The sequence below is a fragment of the Caretta caretta genome, chromosome 9, assembly GCF_965140235.1.
Source record: "Caretta caretta isolate rCarCar2 chromosome 9, rCarCar1.hap1, whole genome shotgun sequence".
Lineage (NCBI taxonomy): Eukaryota > Metazoa > Chordata > Testudines > Cheloniidae > Caretta > Caretta caretta.
The window spans coordinates 92,734,762-92,755,997 of NC_134214.1; the positions used below are offsets into that span (position 1 = coordinate 92,734,762).

General features: G+C 42.6%; 1 long non-coding RNA gene across 2 annotated transcripts; it reads right to left on the minus strand.

Annotated features, from left to right (window-relative positions):
- Nucleotides 1-1,606: 1,606 nt before the first annotated feature.
- LOC142073304 (uncharacterized) lies at nt 1,607-10,178 on the minus strand. 2 transcript variants are annotated; one of them, XR_012670108.1, is made up of 4 exons: nt 10,026-10,178; nt 7,241-7,401; nt 5,078-5,231; nt 1,607-2,069 (listed from the first exon to the last, which is right to left on the minus strand). It is a non-coding gene; the product is annotated as an uncharacterized LOC142073304 (long non-coding RNA). The 2 variants fall into 2 exon arrangements; XR_012670107.1 differs by lacking the exon at nt 1,607-2,069 and having other exon boundaries at nt 4,945-5,231.
- Between the last annotated feature and the right edge of the window lie 11,058 nt (nt 10,179-21,236).

Sequence of the window (21,236 nt, forward strand, 5' to 3'; positions counted from 1 at the left end):
ATTGTTAATTAAGGCCCTTACTAAGCAGTCTGTACTCACATTAGTCCCACTGATGTCAAGTTGCTATACTATGTGCATCCATTTGCTTACATGTAGTGTTAACAGACGGCGGTTAATACATCACACTCATTACAGAAGAATCCAAATTCCATCTTGATAACAAACATACATTTCGCTGTGCTTCTTCTAATTCGTGCCTTTCTACACCCATTTTTTTACGATACAGAAAATATAATAGGATTCTTAAGGAGCTTAAACAATTTCCACCAGAGCTATTTGAGAGACCAGGTGGGTGAGGTATTGTCTTTTATTGGGCCAGCTTCTTGGTGGTGAAAGAGACAAGCTTCTGATCTGAAGAAGAGCTCTCTGTATCTCTGCAAACACTGCAGCTATTGTCACTTAACTCTGTCGGGGTGCTCAGCAGAAGTGACAAGGAGATTGGGTATTTCATTTACTCTGGTTGTAGGCCATATTTTGCTATGGGTATATCTGTGGGGTATGATTGCGGCTCTTGTGCATGCAGCGAGCTTACTTTAATCTAGCTAGTTGGGATACCAGATCAGTGAAGCTGTGGCAGCATGGGCTTCTGGCCCACCCAGGCCCCTGGCTCATTACCCAGGTAGCTAGCCTGCACTGAAATCCACTGTTGTGTCTTCACTGCTAGTTAGATTAAAGCGAGCCCGGGTACGTCTGGATGAGCTGCCATCACACAGCGTGACTGCAGTGCTGACCTACCCTAAGTCTTCCAGCTGCTTAATCAGGACTCTGTGCGCTCTGTGTAAAAATCAACGAATATGGTGTAATCAGAGATATCCATTTAACTTATAACTGTAAGGAAGTTAGTCGTGTTACACTTGGGGGGCGATGGCACCAATGTACACCAGGATCAACTCCACCGAAGTCAATGCAGGTATACGTAGAGCTGTGGAGAGAGCTCTATCCCTACCAGAAGCACCCGGCCCTGGTCCTGGCCCCAAGGCAGGGGAAGAGCCGGGTGTAGAGGCCGGGGCACCCAGGGAGGAGACATCTGAGACTGGCCCTGAGGTAGGGGAAGAACCGGGCAGGGAGGAGGCACCCGAGCCTGAACCTGGGGCAGAGGGGAGAACAGAGCAATGAGGCAGGAGCACCCCGATGTTCCCAAAGGCCAAATATGAGGGCCTACTACTCGACTGATCCAGTGACACTGAGGGTGAGCAAGCCAAGGGATGTGTCTGCTACCTGGGGACAGGCATGTTTATATGGTGGTGGGTGTGAGGAGCTGGCAAGAGAGCTTGTTTCCTTTCTCCATCCCCCGCTACTCTGCACAAACTTGACTGGCTGGGGCGGGGGAGTGCCAGGCAAACACCCAGAATTAACTCAGTCCCCGGGAGGAGTGGTCTCTGTGCAGAGGTATATGGATAGGACTTGGAGCCTCTCTACAGACCCAGGGAATCCCTCACCTGACAGATCTACCAGTGGGAGAGGAGAATCCTGCCCATTAAACCTAACATCTGTCTTTCTTTTGTTGTGAAATGACTGATTGTGTTGGGAGGCAATACTTTTACCAGCAGATGTTGCTGCTGTTCTCTTCACCTCCTCTTCTTTTTCAAGTGATCTAACCTGTCACGTCAAGCGTTTAGCTGAAAGGAGTGGGAACTGTGAAGCTTTAATGTTTCCCTGATGGTAGTCTGCCACCTTAACAAATCTCTCACTTTTCAGAAGATGATAGTGCCAATCATCATGCCAGGCTGAAAGACACCGTTCATTGTTAATTAATTATTAGCTGTCAACTCAAAGACTTTGTTGAACTAAGAACATTCTTGCAGATTATGGATTTCCTCCTGTTTAAACTTTATGTTTAAAGGACACTAAATACCTTAAATATCAAAGTAAGCTGAAATCCTTTCATACCTCTCTTTTCCACAGGTGACTGCTTGAGGTACAATATTAATTATAAACAGAATGAAGATGCTGTAGCTTCTTCTTGTGGATTTATGTTTGCATAATGAAAGAGCTAAAGTGTGGGAAGTTTCCTTTCTTTGCTTCAGTGAGAAATGCTGATCCCTAGACTGCCTGTGTGTCTTTACTATCTGTAGGAAAGAAACAAAAGAAGAAAATTGAACTTTCTAGGGGCATGTTTGGGGAGGAAGTATTGTCTAAGGGACTGAATCAAGGTTCATGATATCCATGCCTGGCCTTGCCATGTAAGCCTTTGGGCTTAAAAACACAGAACATTTGAATTTCACTCCCAGTTGCTCTCTGTAAGACTTTGGCCAAGTAATTGCGGAGGTAACTTTTTAACGCACAAGCACCAAAATCCACATTTAGTCTCTTAAAGAATGAGATGATTTTCAGAGGTGCTGTGCACCAACAGTTTCCATTTCAGTCCATTCATGTAGGTGTCTACAGTAATTCTGGATTTAGGTGTCTAACCATAGGCTCCCAGCTCTTGGTACTGCAAATGTTTACAAGTGTCCTTTTTACTTGCATGACTAGCCAATGGGACTACTCAGATCAATTAAACTCCACATGGACATAAGTGTTTTCATAGAATCATAGAATATAAGGGTTGGAAGGGACCCCAGAAGGTCATCTAGTCCAACCCCCTGCTCGAAGCAGGACCAAATCCCAGTTAAATCATCCCAGCCAGGGCTTTGTCAAGCCTGACCTTAAAAACCTCTAAGGAAGGAGATTCTACCACCTCCCTAGGTAACGCATTCCAGTGTTTCACCACCCTCTTAGTGAAAAAGTTTTTCCTAATATCCAATCTAAACCTCCCCCACTGCAACTTGAGACCATTACTCCTCATTCTGTCATCTGCTACCATTGAGAACAGTCTAGAGCCATCCTCTTTGGAACCCCCTTTCAGGTAGTTGAAAGCAGCTATCAAATCCCCCCTCATTCTTCTCTTCTGCAGGCTAAACAATCCCAGCTCCCTCAGCCTCTCCTCATAACTCATGTGTTCCAGACCCCTAATCATTTTTGTTGCCCTTCGCTGGACTCTCTCCAATTTATCCACATCCTTCTTGAAGTGTGGGGCCCAAAACTGGACACAGTACTCCAGATGAGGCCTCACCAATGTCGAATAGAGGGGAACGATCATGTCCCTCGATCTGCTCGCTATGCCCCTACTTATACATCCCAAAATGCCATTGGCCTTCTTGGCAACAAGGGCACACTGCTGACTCATATCCAGCTTCTCGTCCACTGTCACCCCTAGGTCCTTTTTCGCAGGACTGCGGAATGGAGTGGAATTTTTGTGGAATGGAGACGCACGCTTAAAAACGTTTGCCTCAGCTTACCCATATATAAAAGGGGTGTTCTGAGGCTTAATTAACTTACACTGTAAAAAAGTGCTTTGAGATCCCTCGGGTAATAATGGTACTCAACACTTGTACAGCACTTGAAATCTTCAAAGCGCCATACCCAATGCTAACCAACTAACCCCAAACTAATTAGATAAAAGGGACTATAAAAGTGCCAAGTGTTACCATTTGCCTTATAGTATTATTATTTAATCATCAATTGCCTCGAAGTGAAGTGCGACTGTATGAGATGAGAGAGACAGTAATTAAGGCCTTGATTTAATATTTTAAAACTATTCATTGCACTTCAACGTGGCTCTTGGAAAAATGTCATTCTTCCCAAAATACCTAGTGCACATTTTAATGTTTGTAAATGCTGCTACGTCCTCATTTAATAGTCTTTCCCCTTCCTATCAGCCATGTGCCCTTTGAATGCTGTGATGCCAAAAGGAGACAGAGTTTGGTGACTAAGGATTTGGCCAAGTTTCAACATAGCCGATTGGTGTGTGTGTGTGTGTAAATGAAGTCTTTCTTGACCATGTGTGTGGTATGTGCTGCATGACAACGCAGTTACGAAAGCCACTTTAGCAGTATATTACTTATGCTGCCTCTGAGAGATATGCTACAGCAGACCTTAAAGAGGATACTTCTCAACATGTCAGGGAGTGGCTATATTCTTTACAATGGTTTCAGGAAGCTAAGAGCTGGGGTAAATAGACATGGTGAAATTCAAGGCCCACGCACCACTTATTTGGAGGGCTGAAGTGCGACTTGAGTGGTGTGTCTGCCTGGGCTGGCCGGGTACACAGGGATGGATGTCACCAAGAGAATTGCAGTGAGCTTTAGGACAATTTTCTGCTTAAGGGTAGAGTGAGGAACAGATTTATTTGCTCATCTTTCTAAGACAGTGGACTACATTTCTCTCCTATGCAACTCTATTAAACTGCATGGAGTTGCACCAGGGATGAATGTGGCCCGATGTGCCAATGTGTCCTCTGAATAAAACCCATTTTCTGTTGGTATAGCTCCATTGAGTGGTGGAGATGTGTTACAACCGTGTGAGAGGAAAATTGGGCCCCATATGTTTAACCATGAGGTTGAGTGAGATATAAGGAGGAACCTGCAGTGGCAGGGAAACTATGTGACAGCATCCTGCTGTATGGGCATTTTGATGCTGTGCTGAGAGAATATGGCAAAAATGGTGACCTAATAAAACTCATTCAAGATTTAATAACGTTCCAGATCTTTATCCTAGATTTGCTCTTTCAGAGGCAAAAACCAGAGTGTTTTCCTAGCAATCCGTTTAATTTACCACTTCATGCTTGCCTAAATTCTACCCAATACAGCTTGGTACACATCACCATAAATCATCAGAGTTCTCATCTGCAGATGAAGTGCAGCCTGCAGAAGGGCAAAGGCAAGAGAAATGGGTTTTGTGGTTTGTGTTGGATTATTGGTTTGGGGATTGTGAGAAGATGGAAATTCTGAGCCAAATTCTGCTGTAATGGCACTGGGGTAAATCTTGAGTGATCCCACTGGCTTTGAGGGTATGAGCAGGGATATGCTGAATATACACATGGAAGGATTTGGGCCTGTGCCTGAGTATATGTAGGGTTTTTCCTTTTAAAAAAAAAATCCTCCATTTTTGTCAACAACAATGAAAACAGACTGGGACATTTATTAAAAGATTTACATCAGTTATAACGAGTGTAAAATGGAGGTTTGGAACCTTACAGGCACACATGTATAAAATATATAGAATTTGTCAGGAAAAGTTATCTTTCGATGCTTACCCTTATAGCAGTATATTACTGAGTAGATCTCAGACAGTTGAAATATAGCAGGAATTTTATAAAATAATATAAGCTTAATGGGTCGGATCCTCAGCTGGTGTAAATTGGCATAGCTCCATTGACTTCAAATCAAGGCATTTAATTATTCTTGAATCTAAAGAGAAAACAACAAAGAAAGCAAGAAAATTCATTGTTTTGTGTCTGTCACTTGGGGATGTCTATTGGATTACCTGGAATAGCATGGGTCTAATCTAGATACCAAAACTTTGTTAAATGAGTCAGAGTTATAACACAGATGTCTTGGAGGGTTTTGGAGGAAATTCAGAGAGGCCACAAAGGATGAGATGTGAAGTATGTACAGTATTGAGCCACTTAGATTGTACTTCTACTGAGTCACTGTACTCTCTTGAGATGACTTTTCTGTGAGGGTAAAGAAGGAAAATGGGGGAGGCAAGATTCTGCTGCTCTTACTCATGTTGAGTTGTACCTTATTCTTCAAGGAGGCCTATGGATATGAATGGAAAGATGTGAATAGAGTAAGGCACTGCTCAGTGTGAGCAAGGATGGCAGAATATTGCCTGTGTTACCAGGTATATTTGCATTACACTTTATCAGAAGGGTTATTTACCCCCCAACCCCTCCCCACCTCCTCCACGCTTGTAAATTATAATTATTCTAAAAAGCACGTTAAGCAACTGAAAGTAAACGTCAGGGGTTATATTTTACTTAGCAACAATCCATTGTAAACTAGAGCACCGGCCCATAGCCCAACCTCACTTACGCAAGACACGCAACTGTGTTGATTTCAATTGGTGAGACTCTAGCTCACAATCCGGGGGAGTCGGGGGGGGAGTCTGCAGCTTTGCAGGGTTGTGAGGCTTGGAAGGTTGGGGAGCCTGGCTCTGGGGGAGTCTGTCCTATTCATTGCTGGCCTTTGGGCTGAGCATTGCTGACAGGGCTGTACATGAGATCACTTGGAGAGAACTGCTAACACAGTACCAGGGGAGGTAGAGGGACACTGTTGACAATAAAGGGCTCTTTACATTTCATGAAGGGGCAGATTCTGCTCTCAGTTACAGCAATGGGATTCTGCACTACCCTTCACATCTTATGTGATGGGCGAGAAAGCCTTCTCGCCCACTGCTAATGTTGCTGCTCACCCAAAGGTTTTCAATAGTGCTGGCTCACTTTGATGAATTTGGTAGATATTAGTGTTTCAGATAGTTGATCCGAGCCCTTCATTGCCATGCAAAGCATTAAACGCTGTGATTACATTTTGAATCAAGCAAAGTTTGAGTGGGTTCATGATGTTTTCAAGTGCACTCATCATCGCTTAAGCTTGTGGGCTTTTTTTATTCCTTTTATTGTCTTTCTATCCTGCACTGTAATGACAAGAAAATTTAGCTTTTTTTTTTTTTTTTTTAAACATGGAGCCTATTCCTACGGGGGTAGATTCTCAGCTAGTGTAAGTGCGTATAGTTTCATTGACTTAACACCAGCTGAAAATTCATTGATTTATAGCAGCTAAGGAGCTGGCCATAGTGCTCAATATCTCTGCTCTTGGATCGCCTTTTTGCTTGTACCTCTGCTCTCATGTCTGCCTTCGTTGCCTCTAGGTCTCTCACTCTTTCTTCCAGGCCCCCTTTTGCCTTCTTCTCCCAGACCCTCCTCCCTTGCTGTGCATTTTGAACCTACTTGCTTGTGTCTGTGCTTTCTCCTAACACTAATGTTTGGCCATTCTAGTGCATTTTACATCATTGCTTCCACTCACTGTTTTTACTGCGTCCCGGGGAAAATATTTCCTGGGGTTTTGTCATCACGCTGCTTTGACAGTTTGTGAATTTGCTGCAGCAAAGGCACATAAACCCTAGCAAACAGTTCAAATAAACTGTTTTCATAGATCATGGCCTATTTCGGCCTCTTCAGTTCTTCATGTAAAGTTTTGAACCCACAAAGCGTAAGTCTCAGATTCAGTCATTTGTAGCAAATGCTCTATATTTTACTGTTTGTTCTTCTCATTTCCTTCTATCTGTACTTCAGTGTAGTGACAAGAAACCACGAACAATTCTAAATGTTTTGTCCAAGTGTTTTTTGTCACGATTTAGGATCTCTTAAAGGAAAACCAGCCAGGTAAGACTTATACAGCAGAAAAACTAGACTCACCCATTCTGAAGGTGGAGCATTCTCACCAGGGGTTTATCCTGAAGAGTGTGGGTGTGGAGTATGGCACACAGAAGTGCAAGACAAAAGGTGCTGAGCAGAACAAGGTGTACAAGTGAAGCTGATTCAGTCAGAAGTGTCTCTACATGGCCATCAAGGTGCTGCTGTCAAATAGTAGCAGTAAGGTCACAGAGGGGGACAGCATAGCTAATCAATTCATTTACACACTAAGGGTCACACTCAAGGCAATTACTTCTTAGCCCCCACCTTGTCCCTTTTTTTACCCTGCACTTTTGGGAGACCAAGTGCACAAATACTTGGGACAGTCAGCTGTTCTGTGTGGGAGATGACACCTTAACATACTTGTGCCTCTGCCTAACCTAATTTCACATTTGCACTGGGATGCAACATCCTTTTGAACCCACCCTCTTGTCCCTTACACAAGCGTTTCTCTTCCTGGAATGAAGGGTAAAGAAAGAACAGACGGTATTATTAAACCAAGCGTTTAACGTGAATAATTGAACCAGGAGTTCTTGTTTAAATGCATAGCTGTGGGTTAGCAATCATCTTGTTGCCTGAAAGTATTTGGATAGAGAGTTTGTTCTGAGGAACAGGGAACATTTATTCTAAAGCGGTGTAGATGCTGAATGCTCCAGGCAAGTTGATTCACTTGGGAGAATTCTGGCCTCGCGAAGAGCTCAGGAGGAACCTTTTAAGATTATTCTTGCTATTTAGGGAGAAAAGGGTAAGGAGAGAGAAGGTAGAGGGCTGCCATACTTGGGATCACTGTTGCATAGACTTCAAAGTCCCTTTTGTGACGTTAAAATCTCCCTATAAGGCGGAGTTGACCAAATGAAATGGTAACTGAGACAATGGAGGATAGATCTCAGCTGGTGGAAATCAGCATAGCTTTGTCATCTCATGGGACAAGTGTTTGATGATTAAGCCACCTAATAAGTCAAAACTGTGGTCTCATCACCTAATAGGGAACATACTAAAGCCAACACTACAAAAGATTTACTCAGAGGAGTTATACCAATTTCTCCCTGTTGGTTAAACACCATGGAGAAATGAATAGGTGACCTAAAATACTACCTCTGAGGAGATAGGCACTATGAAAATGTCACCTAGATAAATAAGGACCCAAAGTGCCAGTATCTTAAGTAGCTAGACTATTGATTAAAGAATCATGATAAATGAGTAGAGAGCTGTGAGTAAGATCAATACCATCAACCTTAAAAGTCAATCTCCAGGACCGGCTTGAACAGAGACACTGAAAAACTGCACTCTGGAGAGCCACAAATCTTGGTTTGGTGGTGGTCTAGAGGCTTTTAGTTTTTTCGGTGCCATTTCCTTTTTATACATACATAAAGTTTGTATGTATAAACTTTAAAAAAATGTAGGAGATGCGTATTTAGAATTTGCAAACATCTCCAGAAGTTTGGAAGTCTACATAAAGAAAACCTCAGCAAGATACAGATGCTAAATATAATCGTACTCAAGAGCTTTCAGAATATCTGAGGATACCTTTAGAATGTCCTGAAATAACATGTAGGGAAAATCTTTGCATTATAATCACAATCCTTATTAAAAAAAAAAAGAGGGAGAAAAAAGGGGTAGGGGGGGAAGCTCCTCATCTGCTGTCTATTAGGATAGGCCCACTGGCTTCAGTAGGGGCACACCAGTCCGCTAAAGATCTAGTCCAATGTCTCATTTCTTATATGGATGAAAGAATGTGCAATTTCATAGATCCCCTCAGGAGAAGAAAGTTGCACCAAAAGAATAAGAAGGTAACGAAAGATATCATTTGCCTTTGGAAGATTGTTTATGTGAATATTAGGGTAGAACTTGAAAGTTAAAAACAACTACAGTGGAATATATTTCCAGTTAGGTATTTAAAGCCCAATCCTTGGTCCCAGTAAAGTAAATGGGAGTACTTCCACTGACTTCAATGAGAGAAGGAGGCGGGGCCTTCCTAGCCAAGATTCCTATAACTGAGCATGTAAGATCTTTGGAGCAGGGACTGACTTTAACTTCTGTATTTCTACAGCACCTTACACAGTTGCTCCATAACTGGGGCTCCTAAATGCTACCACAATACAAATAATAATAACAGCAAAGATATTTTATTTAGGTCAAAAATGTAGATACAGATTCTCTTGTTAAAGGTCAGTGTGGCCTGAAGGAATGATGGGAAGTCAGAAGCTCCTATTTTCTGCTTATGGCCTTGCTGATTATTTTCTGTGACCTTTAGCAAATCACTTAATCTCTCTCTCTCTATGTGTCCGTTTTCTCCATCTGTAAAATGTGGAGGACAATATTTCAACTACCTGTCTCATTGGGGTGTGGTAAGGATTGCTGATTTCACGTTTGTAAAGTGGTGGGATTCTTACAGCACCATTGTGCCAATGTTTGGGTAGGCCCTTTGTTTCCTGAGTAAATCTCTGCAGCACACAGAGGTGGCAGAGTCAGCTGCTTGGCTGCCATGGCAGATCATAAAAGCAGCTCAGGAGGTTTGTGGAGAGACAAAGGGAGGCATTTCTGGGTTCTTTGAGTAGAACTCTTGGGATAAATGTTGCTTATTCCTGCCATTCGGAATCATTACTTTCAGTGAAAACTTCTTACTGAGACTTTGGTTATGTTACTCCTATCTCATTGTGGGGTAGGGATCTATTTCCATCATTTTTTCTGCACTGAGATGAGAATATAACCATAAAATCAATTAGAGTAGACATTTTCCATGTCCCTGTCCCCCCTTCCCCCAAATATTCACCGGATGGGTCATTACCTTTGTATGATGCTGTGTTTCCTTTGTATTATGCTCTTGGAGAGTTTCTTGCCAGATCAAAAAGTGTGAACAGCATGTCTCCTTTGTGACTGCCATGTAAACTTTCCCAGGAGCATTTGTCTTACTGTGCCACTAAGATGTTGTCAGTATAAGTTGAATGCTGTACACATGTGCTGGTAAATTCTCATGTGTCAATTTTAACAGAGCAGTCTCTGTGATCTGATCTCACAGGGTGAAATTAACCACCTGCACAGACCGTTAGCATCTGCACATCACTTAAATCTTATTTTGAGGTCTTCTGGGTTGGATTCGGGTAGTGCATAGACCTAGTGCTGGTCTCCTGCACAGAAGTGAATTTCATTCATCCGAGGTGGAGACTGCACAGAGCCTCCAACAAAATACAGCACTGAAACTGCCCACCTGAAATGACAAACTCTGGAGAAACAGTTGAACAATTGTCTGGAGAGTTACTTAGTAGCAAGCTGTCATTTACAATCATGACTGCACAAAGCTATGTTCAGCAAGTGTTAGTGCAGAGAATTCACCCCAAATCTGTCAGAAACTATATGTACATTTCTAGGAGTTTCACCTTAGTTTTCTGCAAGGGGTGATGGTGGTTCAAAAATCTAGCTGGTATACTAGCGTGTAAAATAACTTTTTTATTCTTTTCAGTATTCAGAACTTGCTTGGCAGAAAGTTCTATAAAATGTTAGGGAAATGTTTGCAAAATTGATCAAGCTTGTCCCAAATCAGTTAACAATTTTTTTTTTAAAAAAACCCCTACATTAGAAGCGCTAAATGAGGATCATAATGAGCTATCCAAAGTCTTGCCAACTGAATTTAATCATCTTCTGATCCCAACAGCCACACAATTCAACTCTTCCTTAGCATAATTAAGCAAGTGACAATAAGGATGCTATTCCAAGACATGATAATGAGATGCCGTGGGGCCTGAATTCAGCTGGAGGGGAATTCCTATTAAATATTTATTGTATGTGCAGCTTCTTCAGTAGCTTTCAGAAATATAGAAAAGGAAATTTAGCAACATTTTTCAATTTAGCCTTTTACTTCTGAAATGAAAGCGTTAAAAACTAAAGCAATGCAGCCACTTGGGTTTTAGGCTGACTATAATTTTTTGACTGAGGACTGTGTTCAGCATCAATAAAAATCATAGTTTACGTAGGAGGAAAATAAATGGGAGGAAGGAGATCAAAATATACAAAAATAAAAATAGAAGAATGAAGAGGAAGTAGGTATGAGACAAACCAATTTAGTAGTGCACTAATGTTCAAGTCAATGGGAATTAAGTAATGATGGACTGTAGGATGTGGAGGGAGTATAAGCTCAAAGGGGTAACAGAAATCATGTGGAAATGGAAGTAATTGGGCGAGGGAGATAAAGGTCTGAGCCAGTGAACTAAGTGTAGTGAAAATTTGAATCTAGATACAGAGGGAAATGAGTTAAATTTGAAGTAAACGGTTTCCTCTGTGCTCCTTTAGACACTTCATAGAGGGTTGTAAAGAACTGTGGAAACCATGGCCAGCCTAAATTAACTGAGATTATGGAAAGGCTGTGCGTACATCGGGTCGCCAAGGATTTATATTGGGAGTGTGGGCACATACATACACATGTAATAATTACATTAGAAGAATGTTATTTAGGTTGTAAAATCAAGCACTCAAAAATTGGGAGCTGCCAGATTTATGGTGGCCTGGGCCTTCTGTGTCCAGCCTGTGCACTGACTGATGTAGGGACTCTGTAGAAAAAAAAATACAATGTGATCACATACCTAAATACTATATGAAAATGGGTGTACAGAAGGGGGCAGAATTAAGGGTGCACATGCAATTGTAAATACAGCATTTCCTAACTTTAGAGGGATAGTTTGTTGCAACCTAAATAATGTTCTTTTAATGTGGTAGTTTTGAGTGTCATTTTCTAGGCTTTATTTGTAAAGAAAAAAAGCAAAACCAAGTTCTGTTATGTACAAACGTAACAACCCCCCACCCATCACATATCATTAACAGGCTTTGAACCTTAAACCAGCAACACTGCAGCAGGACTTAAGCAGCAGGAGAAGGCTGTTCTCCCATAGCAGGCGTGATGGGGTTTTGGCTCTGGGTTCTGGGACCAGGGAGTGGTCAGGGGTGAGCCCATCTCAGCCTGGTGCATTGTTTCTCCTCCCTCCCCTCAAAGTTGTGGCTTTGAGATGGGGGGGATTGACTGCTGGCATTATGAACTAGGAAATCATTGCGTGGAGTCTGGCCTGTCTCTTACTCTTCCAGTCCAGGAGCTGGGGAAGTATCTTGGGCCAGGTCACACAAGAAGTCAGTGGCAAAGTATAGGACAGGACCTAGATCTCTTGATGTTTCATCCTGTACTTTAATTACAGGGTGGGATCATCCTCGTAAACAGGGAGGGGTGAATGGGTAGGTGCCCCATGGTAATGCTGAAACAATAAAACCCATAGGGCAGGGCAGGTTGTAGTTCTCATTCAATCAGAAGTGCCAAAAATTCAGCCCCTGGAGTCATGTGGCTTGTGGCTTCCTCTTGGATGTAGCTGCCACGTGAGGATGTGCCAGATTAAGGGCTGCTTTTTCTTGCTGGTGGTGTCCTCTCTCAACGAAGATGTGAGTACCTTGGCTGTACGATGGCCGGGTGCAATTACTTTATATTGTAAAGTGTATGTAAATTGACATGCAGATTAGTGGGTAAATCCTGCTCCCTTTGATTTCAGTGACCAAACTCTTGTTGACTTCAGTGGGGAGAGGATTGGGCACCTGTGTGGTCACAGGGTCCCTGGCAAGTTGTCAGTGCAGCCCTCAGTTGGCATGCATGTTGTTTGCTTGTTTCTGTTTATTCCAGGCCAGATTGTGCCACACACATACAAGCTTGTACTGGAGTGAAGCAGAGCTCTCCAACCACAGGAGGAGCTCTCAGGGGGCACAACACCTTCTGCAGCTCAGGGATGGTGCAGCTTGCTCATGCTGGTGTGGCTGCCTTTTACGGTGGGAAGATGTGAAAGAAGGGCAGGCCGTACCTCTCCCTGGCCTTCCCCATCTCTTTTAGGTTGGTTTGGGCACCAGTAGGGAAGGATCCCTGCACCCTCTAATTGGGGGATGGCCATTTTGCCTGGGTGCATTGGAGGCCCCTTGTATCCAGCTCCTTTCCTCTCATGCACTAGGGCCAGATATAATGGCCGAGATCCTCAAAGTTATTTAGGCCCCTCATTTCCATGGACATTTGGGGATCTGGGCCACCTTTGAGGATCTCAGTCAGTGTGTCTCACAGGTGGCTGTGCATGTCCCATAAAGAGTGTGAGACATGAAAGATATGGACCATTGGCTCTACCACAGAACCGCTGTGTGACCATTCCCTCTGCTCACACATCTGTCTTGTCTGTTTAGACTGTAAGCTCTTCAGGGCAGGGACCATTCATTGCCTGCTGTGGATTTGAACCGTGGCTCTAGCACAATGGGGCCTAATCTTTGTTGGAGCCCTGATGTGATACCACAATGCAAATCATAATTCTTGACATATGTGCTAAATGGTGTTAGTATCATTTAACTCTATTTTTTTCCTAAAATAGGGTCAAATTATCTTGATTAGAAACCCCTTTTTTCTTATCAAGTACAAGAAAAGCTGGGAGACCGGAGGTGTAATTAATTATCTTGCTTGGATTATGTGACTTTTAATTTGCTATTTGATCTTTTTATTACCCATTTCCATTAAAATTCCCAGTAATACACAGTCTCAAGACCTCACTAGCACGCCAGCATAGTATTTGTAAGGTGGTCAGGTCTGTGTATAAGAAAGCATTTACTGACGAGCAGTGAGTGACTTCAACCATAATTAATTAATTAAATGTGTGTAAAACATGGTTCATTAGCAAGGTGGTGTGACAATCTCAGGGCGCTGAATACTGTTTCTAATTGTGTAATGGGCATGCTGGTACAACAGTGTTGGTTCATTAGTTCACAGCTTCTGCTAGGATTGCTCAGGTGAGAGTTCTGTGAATTCCTTGGGTTGTTCCATTGACCTGCTGGGCATTGCAAAGAATAGTTTACAGTAGCCAATCAAATAATATTTCTTTCTGTTTTCACTTAAAAACCACACCATTAGAAATTATTATTGTAGCTTAGCAGCAGCAGAGTATTTGCGCTGAAAGCTGGAAATCTCAGTTCAACTGTAGTTCAAGCAATAATTATTCTTTATACTCAATTATGCACTGTAACACATTAGGGAAGTCTGTGGTTTCCTGATGTAGATTTTTTTCCCTTCTGTTACAGCAAGGTTGCAATTGACTACAAGTATATCAGAGAGTGATATAACTGCACAGTTGTAGCGGTACGCTACTTAAGCCCCACCTAGGGTATTTATCTGGCTCACTCTAGAAATAAGACCAAGACAAAGTTCAGGGATATCCCAATCTGGAGTTTTGCTTTCTCTCATTAGAGATATGGGTGTATCTGTGAACCAAAGGCATAATGAAGTCATACCTCAGAACTGCTAGATCCAGAAATCAGTGGGTGCCTTGTGTTGTTGGAGTTGGGTTGTTACTGCCTTCTCAGAGAGGGGAAGACCAGTTGGCATGTAGAGAGACTGTCTGCATGAACAGATTGTTCCTTGAAAACTGATGGGCTGAATGAGGCATTGATCATTTCAGTCCTTTTGGCTTGCTTTCCCTAGCCAGGAAGACAACCTTTTTCACAAGCAGGGGCCCAGACATCTCTCAACTTCCAGTATTTTCATGTATTTGATAGGGCCAAATACTCAACAAAGGTGGTGTGATGGTTACTACTCTCTATTCTGGTAGTAGGGCTGGGAACAATGCTCCTCCTCCCTTGAGACAACAAAAAACAAATCTGGGAATTCTTCATGGTGGATGGTGCTAGGCTCTGATGATTGGTTTCTGATGCTCAGGTACCTTTGTTGCTGTTCAGAACGGTTTTGCTGACCATGGTTTTGTAAGATAGAGGGGAAGAAGTCTCTCATCATTTATTTCACAGTGCTAGAGTGTTCCTGTAAGAAATTCTTGTGCTCATGTCAGATGTATCCTGAGTGGGTTTTGTGTGACCAGCGTTACAGTTTTCTGTCTTCATGCTTCATCTGGAACCTTGGTGCTCTTTGAGGCTGATGTTTGGAAAGAGGGTGAGTTGCAGCCAAAGCATTGTGGCTGTCAGTTGGTGATATTGTTCCACCATGTGGTGGGCGTGCTTGTCTAGTAGTTGGGCAGCTTTGCATTCTGAAAGTTCATTGGAGTCAGGCGCACTTGCGGGAGAAGCACTGTAGTTAGTCCATTTCCCTGGCGGGAGGGCCTGAAAGACATGGAAGTGATGGCAGTGGAACCAGGAGAGCGGTATAGTTGTTATGCTTCCAGTGTCTTCCTTGCTGCGTTCTTCACTCTTGAGAGAAACTCAGTGCAGGAAATCAAATATTTTAAGACTGGACTCTCTTGACTGAGGTAATGAACCGGTAAAAACTTTCATTTGCTTGAGAGTGAATATTCTCCAGGGGTTTCTTGGAAAACCACTCAAAAAGCTGCCTCAAAGGCCTCCACGTGCTTTTTGGGATATAGGCCCAGTTAATAGAGCCCCAGCAATAAGAGGTAGAAAGTATTGCAGGGACTGTGCACTTGTTTATCAGACCTTGACTTGTGGAGAAGAAAAACAGTGAAAGTTGGTATCACGTTCGCCTTGTTGAGTGCGTGGCACGTTCCTGTTGAATCCCATTCTGTCAACTGTCCAAGGCCTTTTGAGTTGTCCAGAGCGGGACATACAAAGCTTTGCATTCCCATGCAGATGTCAAAGTGTGGACACCAGTACTAGTCACTGACTTTGCATTGAGTGGAGTAATGTAAAAAAGGAGTCAGATAATGGATGCGTCTAAGGAGACCCTGATCTCTAGTATGCTAATGAGTGATTAACAATGAGCAGAGACTCTGGCCAGGATTGTGAGGCGGACAAGCCTCTGGCTGAGGGGGAGGCCATCCTGCTGTTTAATGTGGCAGCACAGAGAGGACTGTGCTGTGACGCGACTGAATGAGCAGGGCCGGGGCAATGGAGCTGAGGAGGGCTCGCCTGCGCGGCTGCAGGGCCGGTGACACCTGATCTCTGCAGGTGCCAGGTGCAGGCAAGGCTGCGGTCCTGGCGGGGCAGAACAGAGACCCCACCCAGCCAAGACTGTGCTCTGCCCTGCCAGGGCTGCAGCCTCCATCACGCAGCTTGTGTCTGCAGGGATTGGGTGTCATGAGAGTAAGTGAAAAGGGCAGAGCAGAGACCCCTGGCCAGGACTGCGAGGAGGAGGACAAGCCCCCGGCCACAGGGGATCTCACCCCACTGTTGAATGGCTGAACAGTTCCTGCCCCGCTCGATTATCCAAACTCCCGATTATCCCAATCAAATCCGTGTCCCTCACGCTGTTCGGATAATCAGGGGTATGCCATGTAGGGTTTATTATTTTTTTTATTGTGAACTCATCTAAGAAAATAAGAAAACGCCAGTGACGTGCCAGCTGTATGGGAGAGGAGCCCAGCGACTCCTCCGTTGTCAGAGTTCTCCACCAGTGCCAGCCCCATTTTGTAGTTGCGTGTTTGTTTGACTGTGGTCCCATAGTTATAGTGCAAGTGCCAATGCACACAGCTGCTCTTTCCTGCACCTTTGCCTCAAGAGCATCCCTTGCATGTTGGTGGCATGCTGTAAACACCTTCAAAGCCTCATTTCAGTATTTTAAGGTGCTATCTTCCAAAGTTACCTTTTTGATACATTACATTCCAGAGGGAAAGCACAGCTGCGTTCTCTTTTTAATTTTTTTTTGAGTGATGCTGACTGTGTTTTTTAATGCAGAGGGTTTTTTAACAAAGGAAATATTATCCCCCTCCATCCAACCCCCTCCCCCATTAGTACTATTTTCAAAAATGTAGGGGCTCCTAATACAGCTGAAACCGTTCCACAGCTCTGCCTTTAATGGAGTTGAGCAGATTGCAGTAAGAATGCAATGCTGCTCAGTAAATTTAATGACTTTATGAAGATAAATGTTTCCCTTCCGAAGCCCCTTCTTGTCAGAATACATTTAATACAGCCATTCCTTTGAGAACTAAATTCCTGCAGCACTTTGCAGCATATTATCCTGTTTTTCTCACCACACGAAATTGCACTTCAAGCAAGAAATAATAATGTTTCTGCATCCCCTTCTACGTTTTTATTACTGCCAATGAATAGGAGTAAATTAACTATTATGGCTCACATTATTCACAGGGACAAATTCCTAACTCATTTTACAGAGAATAATAAATAACTGAATAAATAAGATGCCTTTAATTTCACATGTGAATTATCAAAGATTCCTCTGTGTCGCAGGAAGAGGGCCAGTTGACTTTATAAACAAAATACAACTGCACAGGAAAAGTCAGACATGTCAACTGATCATCATCATTTTGTTCTATGAATGTGTAACGAATGTATTTTTAATTACACATTGTTCCTGTAAAACCAGGTGTCCCTAGGCTTATTATTTGTAGCTGCATATATGTGATCAAATACTAATTTAGGAGGTAAGCCACATTTTGCTTTCAGTTGGCTAGGTGCAACTTTCATTCTTCTCCTACTTCACTTTTGCCTTGTCCTGTCAATTGGGGATGGCAGCTCTTGTTTTTCATCTCCAAGTGTTCTTGTCAAGTGCATCTTCCAGGCTGACACCAACCTTCTTCATGTCCTTCCTCAGTGTCTCGGACCATCTTTTTCTCGGTCTTCCTCATGGTCTTTGTCCTGTGACTGCTCACTCTTGTACTCTCTGGCCAACATATCCTCTATACTGTCTCATGTGACCCATCTATCTCAGTCAATACTCCCTCAGCAGGGTCATGTAACACAATGAGAGGTAGGATATATTGGCCAGAGAGTACAAGAGCTAGTAGTCATGGGACAAAGTTGGGTGCAACTTTCATTGAAAGTAATAACATATAGCTCATTTCATTCATAGACCTCAAAATGCTTTCACAAGGGAGGGGAAGTGTCATTATCCTCATTTTACAGTAGCAGAAGCTGAGGCGCAGATGGGTGGAGTACCTTGCAGAAGGTTACACATCTGGTCAGAGCCAGAGGTGGAAATAGATCACAGAATCTCCTGACTCCCAGTCGAGTGCAATATCATCAAAACCATATTGCATCAATTGATATTAGAGCTGGTTGAAACATTAAAATAAAAATGAAACATTTACAATTTGAAAGTTGTTATTCATTTAGTGGGGTTTGAAGTGGATTCTTTTTCAATTAAAAAAAGAATCCATTTTTCTCTGAGAATCATCAACAAAATTGTTATAAAAATTAATATTTTTTTTTGTTTAGCAAGAATAGTTTCTAGGACATTTCTGATTTTAAGAAAAAGTTGTGAAAAAATTTTCAAAATAGAAAAACTGGAAAAGTCTACATTTGTCCATAAAGTATTTCATTTCCAAAAAAGGTCATTTTTTTATGTAAAAGCTTTTGATTCAGAAGGTTCTGATCAGCACTTGTTGGTATAACTGGGGTTCCACGCCTATACAAGGGCAGTATTTGGTACAATGTGCCAGCATGTTTACTTCAAAAAAAAATTAGACTTTAACTCTAATCTTGGTCTCTGTCTTGCTTTAACTATATATATATATATATATATATATATATGTAATGTACATGTACACATTCACATGCACACAAAAAATGCAAATGGAAAAAAACATTCCTGGCCATTGCTGCTATCTAATCATCTAACTGCATGTGGAGAATCCAAAAACACCTCTCAGAAGGTTTCAGAGTAACAGCCGTGTTAGTCTGTATTCGCAAAAAGAAAAGGAGTACTTGTGGCACCTTAGAGACTAACCAATTTATTTGAGCATGAGCTTTCGTGAGCTACAGCTCACTTCATCGGATGCATAATAACATCAGCCACACTATCAGAGGCTCGTTCACCTGCACATCCACCAATGTGATATATGCCATCATGTGCCAGCAATGCCCCTCTGCCATGTACATTGGTCAAACTGGACAGTCTCTACGTAAAAGAATAAATGGACACAAATCAGATGTCAAGAATTATAACATTCATAAACCAGTCGGAGAACACTTCAATCTCTCTGGTCACGCAATCACAGACATGAAGGTCGCTATCTTAAAACAAAACAACTTCAAATCCAGACTCCAGCGAGAAACTGCTGAATTGGAATTCATTTGCAAATTGGATACTATTAATTTAGGCTTAAATAGAGACTGGGAGTGGCTAAGTCATTATGCAAGGTAGCCTGTTTCCTCTTGTTTTTTCCTACCTCCCACCCCAGATGTTCTGGTTTAACTTGGATTTAAACTTGGAGAGTGGTCAGTTTAGATGAGCTATTGCCAGCAGGAGAGTGAGTTTGTGTGTGTATGGGGGTGGGGGGGATGTGAGAACCTGGATTTGTGCAGGAAATAGCCCAACTTGATTATGTAAAGAGTTGTCACTTTGGATGGGCTAGCACCAGCAGGAGAGTGAATTTGTGTGGGGGGGTGGAGGGTGAGAAAACCTGGATTTGTGCTGGAAATGGCCCACCTGATGATCACTTTAGATAAGCTATTACCAGCAGGACAGTGGGGTGGGAGGAGGTATTGTTTCATATTCTCTGTGTATATATAAAGTCTGCTGCAGTTTCCATGATATGCATCCGATGAAGTGAGCTGTAGTTCACGAAAGCTCATGCTCAAATAAATTGGTTAGTCTCTAAGGTGCCACAAGTACTCCTTTTCTCTCAGAAGGTGAAACTGAGTGCAAATGGCAGACACCTACCCTCATTAAAGGAGGAGGGATCTGATCCTCACCATATCTTCCAGTTGCTTCCCCAAACCTGCCATTATCACCTCATCCTATCCAGATTGGCTGGTCTTATTTCCCACTGGGCACAGACAGCCTGAGCCAGGATCCTTAGTGTATGGTATAACACCTTTATCCTATTAGGTGTTTCCTGTGGGAAAAAGGTTGCTGAAGAGTGTGTGTGTGTGTGTGTGTTATCTCGTGTGTGTATCCTCTTAATTTGGGCCCAATTTACAAAGATATTTAGATGCCTAACAGTGCAGATAGGCACTTGGTGGGATTGTCAAATGGACCTAAGCAGGTTTTCATTGAAAGTCAATGGGAGTTGGGTGCCTAGTCTGACTGAGCCCTTTTGAAAATCCAGCAAGGCACCATCAGCATTTTGAGATGCGTACGTACTTTTGTAAGCCTCTCCCTTTGTGTATGTGTTAGGCACATCATACATTTAAAATCACTCAAATAAATGTCATCCCAGGTTCCATCTTGGTTTTTAATTTTATTCCCAGGTGTACAGATATGGGATGCATGTTCTGGTTTGGAAAAATATTAAAAACCCTCCTTGAATTTTTGCTTTTTTCTCTAACCACACCTGAACCTTGGATCAGGTTCTCCTGTGCTCCGAGTAGTAGTTTTCAGTTCCAGTTTCTGCCTTGGACCAGAAATGGATGTGCCAAAATACTTGAGTTAGTTTTCATAGTATTTCCTGTTGTAATTGGAAGAAGAATGGTGGGTAATTACATGAAAGAGCCTTTTGTCGTGGGAGAACAGTTCTCCACCCATGCAGAAGACCAGCAAATTTCCTAAGTACCACTAAAATCCAACTTAAACCCTACTTGGAGGGCTGAAGTGGGATTTAGGTGGTGCAGGGGTGAATTTCATCCAGGATTTCCAGCTCAGTTTAGCGGACTACAGAGGTTCAAATAAGTTTACACAAACTTTTTGAGCGCTTATCAGAACTGAACCTTCTGAGGTTTGCTCATCATTACTAGCACTTGTCAAAGTGATATGACAAGTATAGTGATTGTCTGGCTCCATAATATAGTTTCTAGAAGAAACGCCGCGGCATTTTTGTGAGTGATTTAATAGTGTTTTAATGTCTTAAACTTAATTTTCACATAGACATTTTTCTTAGAGAGCTTTGACACCAAATTGCTAAACATGCAGATCCGCTGGCATAAAATAAGTGTAGCTCCATTGAAGTCAAGAGAATGAAGCTGATTTACACCTGCTCTGGATCTGGCCCACACTGATTAGTCTGGAACATTTAGGATCTTCTTTTTTAAATGAGAGCTTCTCATAAGCTACAAGCTCACTTCCAAGTATTTCAGCATTCTCGAAGAGCACTACTTATATGGTTCAGGTAAGACCTTTGGTAGCCTATTTTATGGTCTTTAA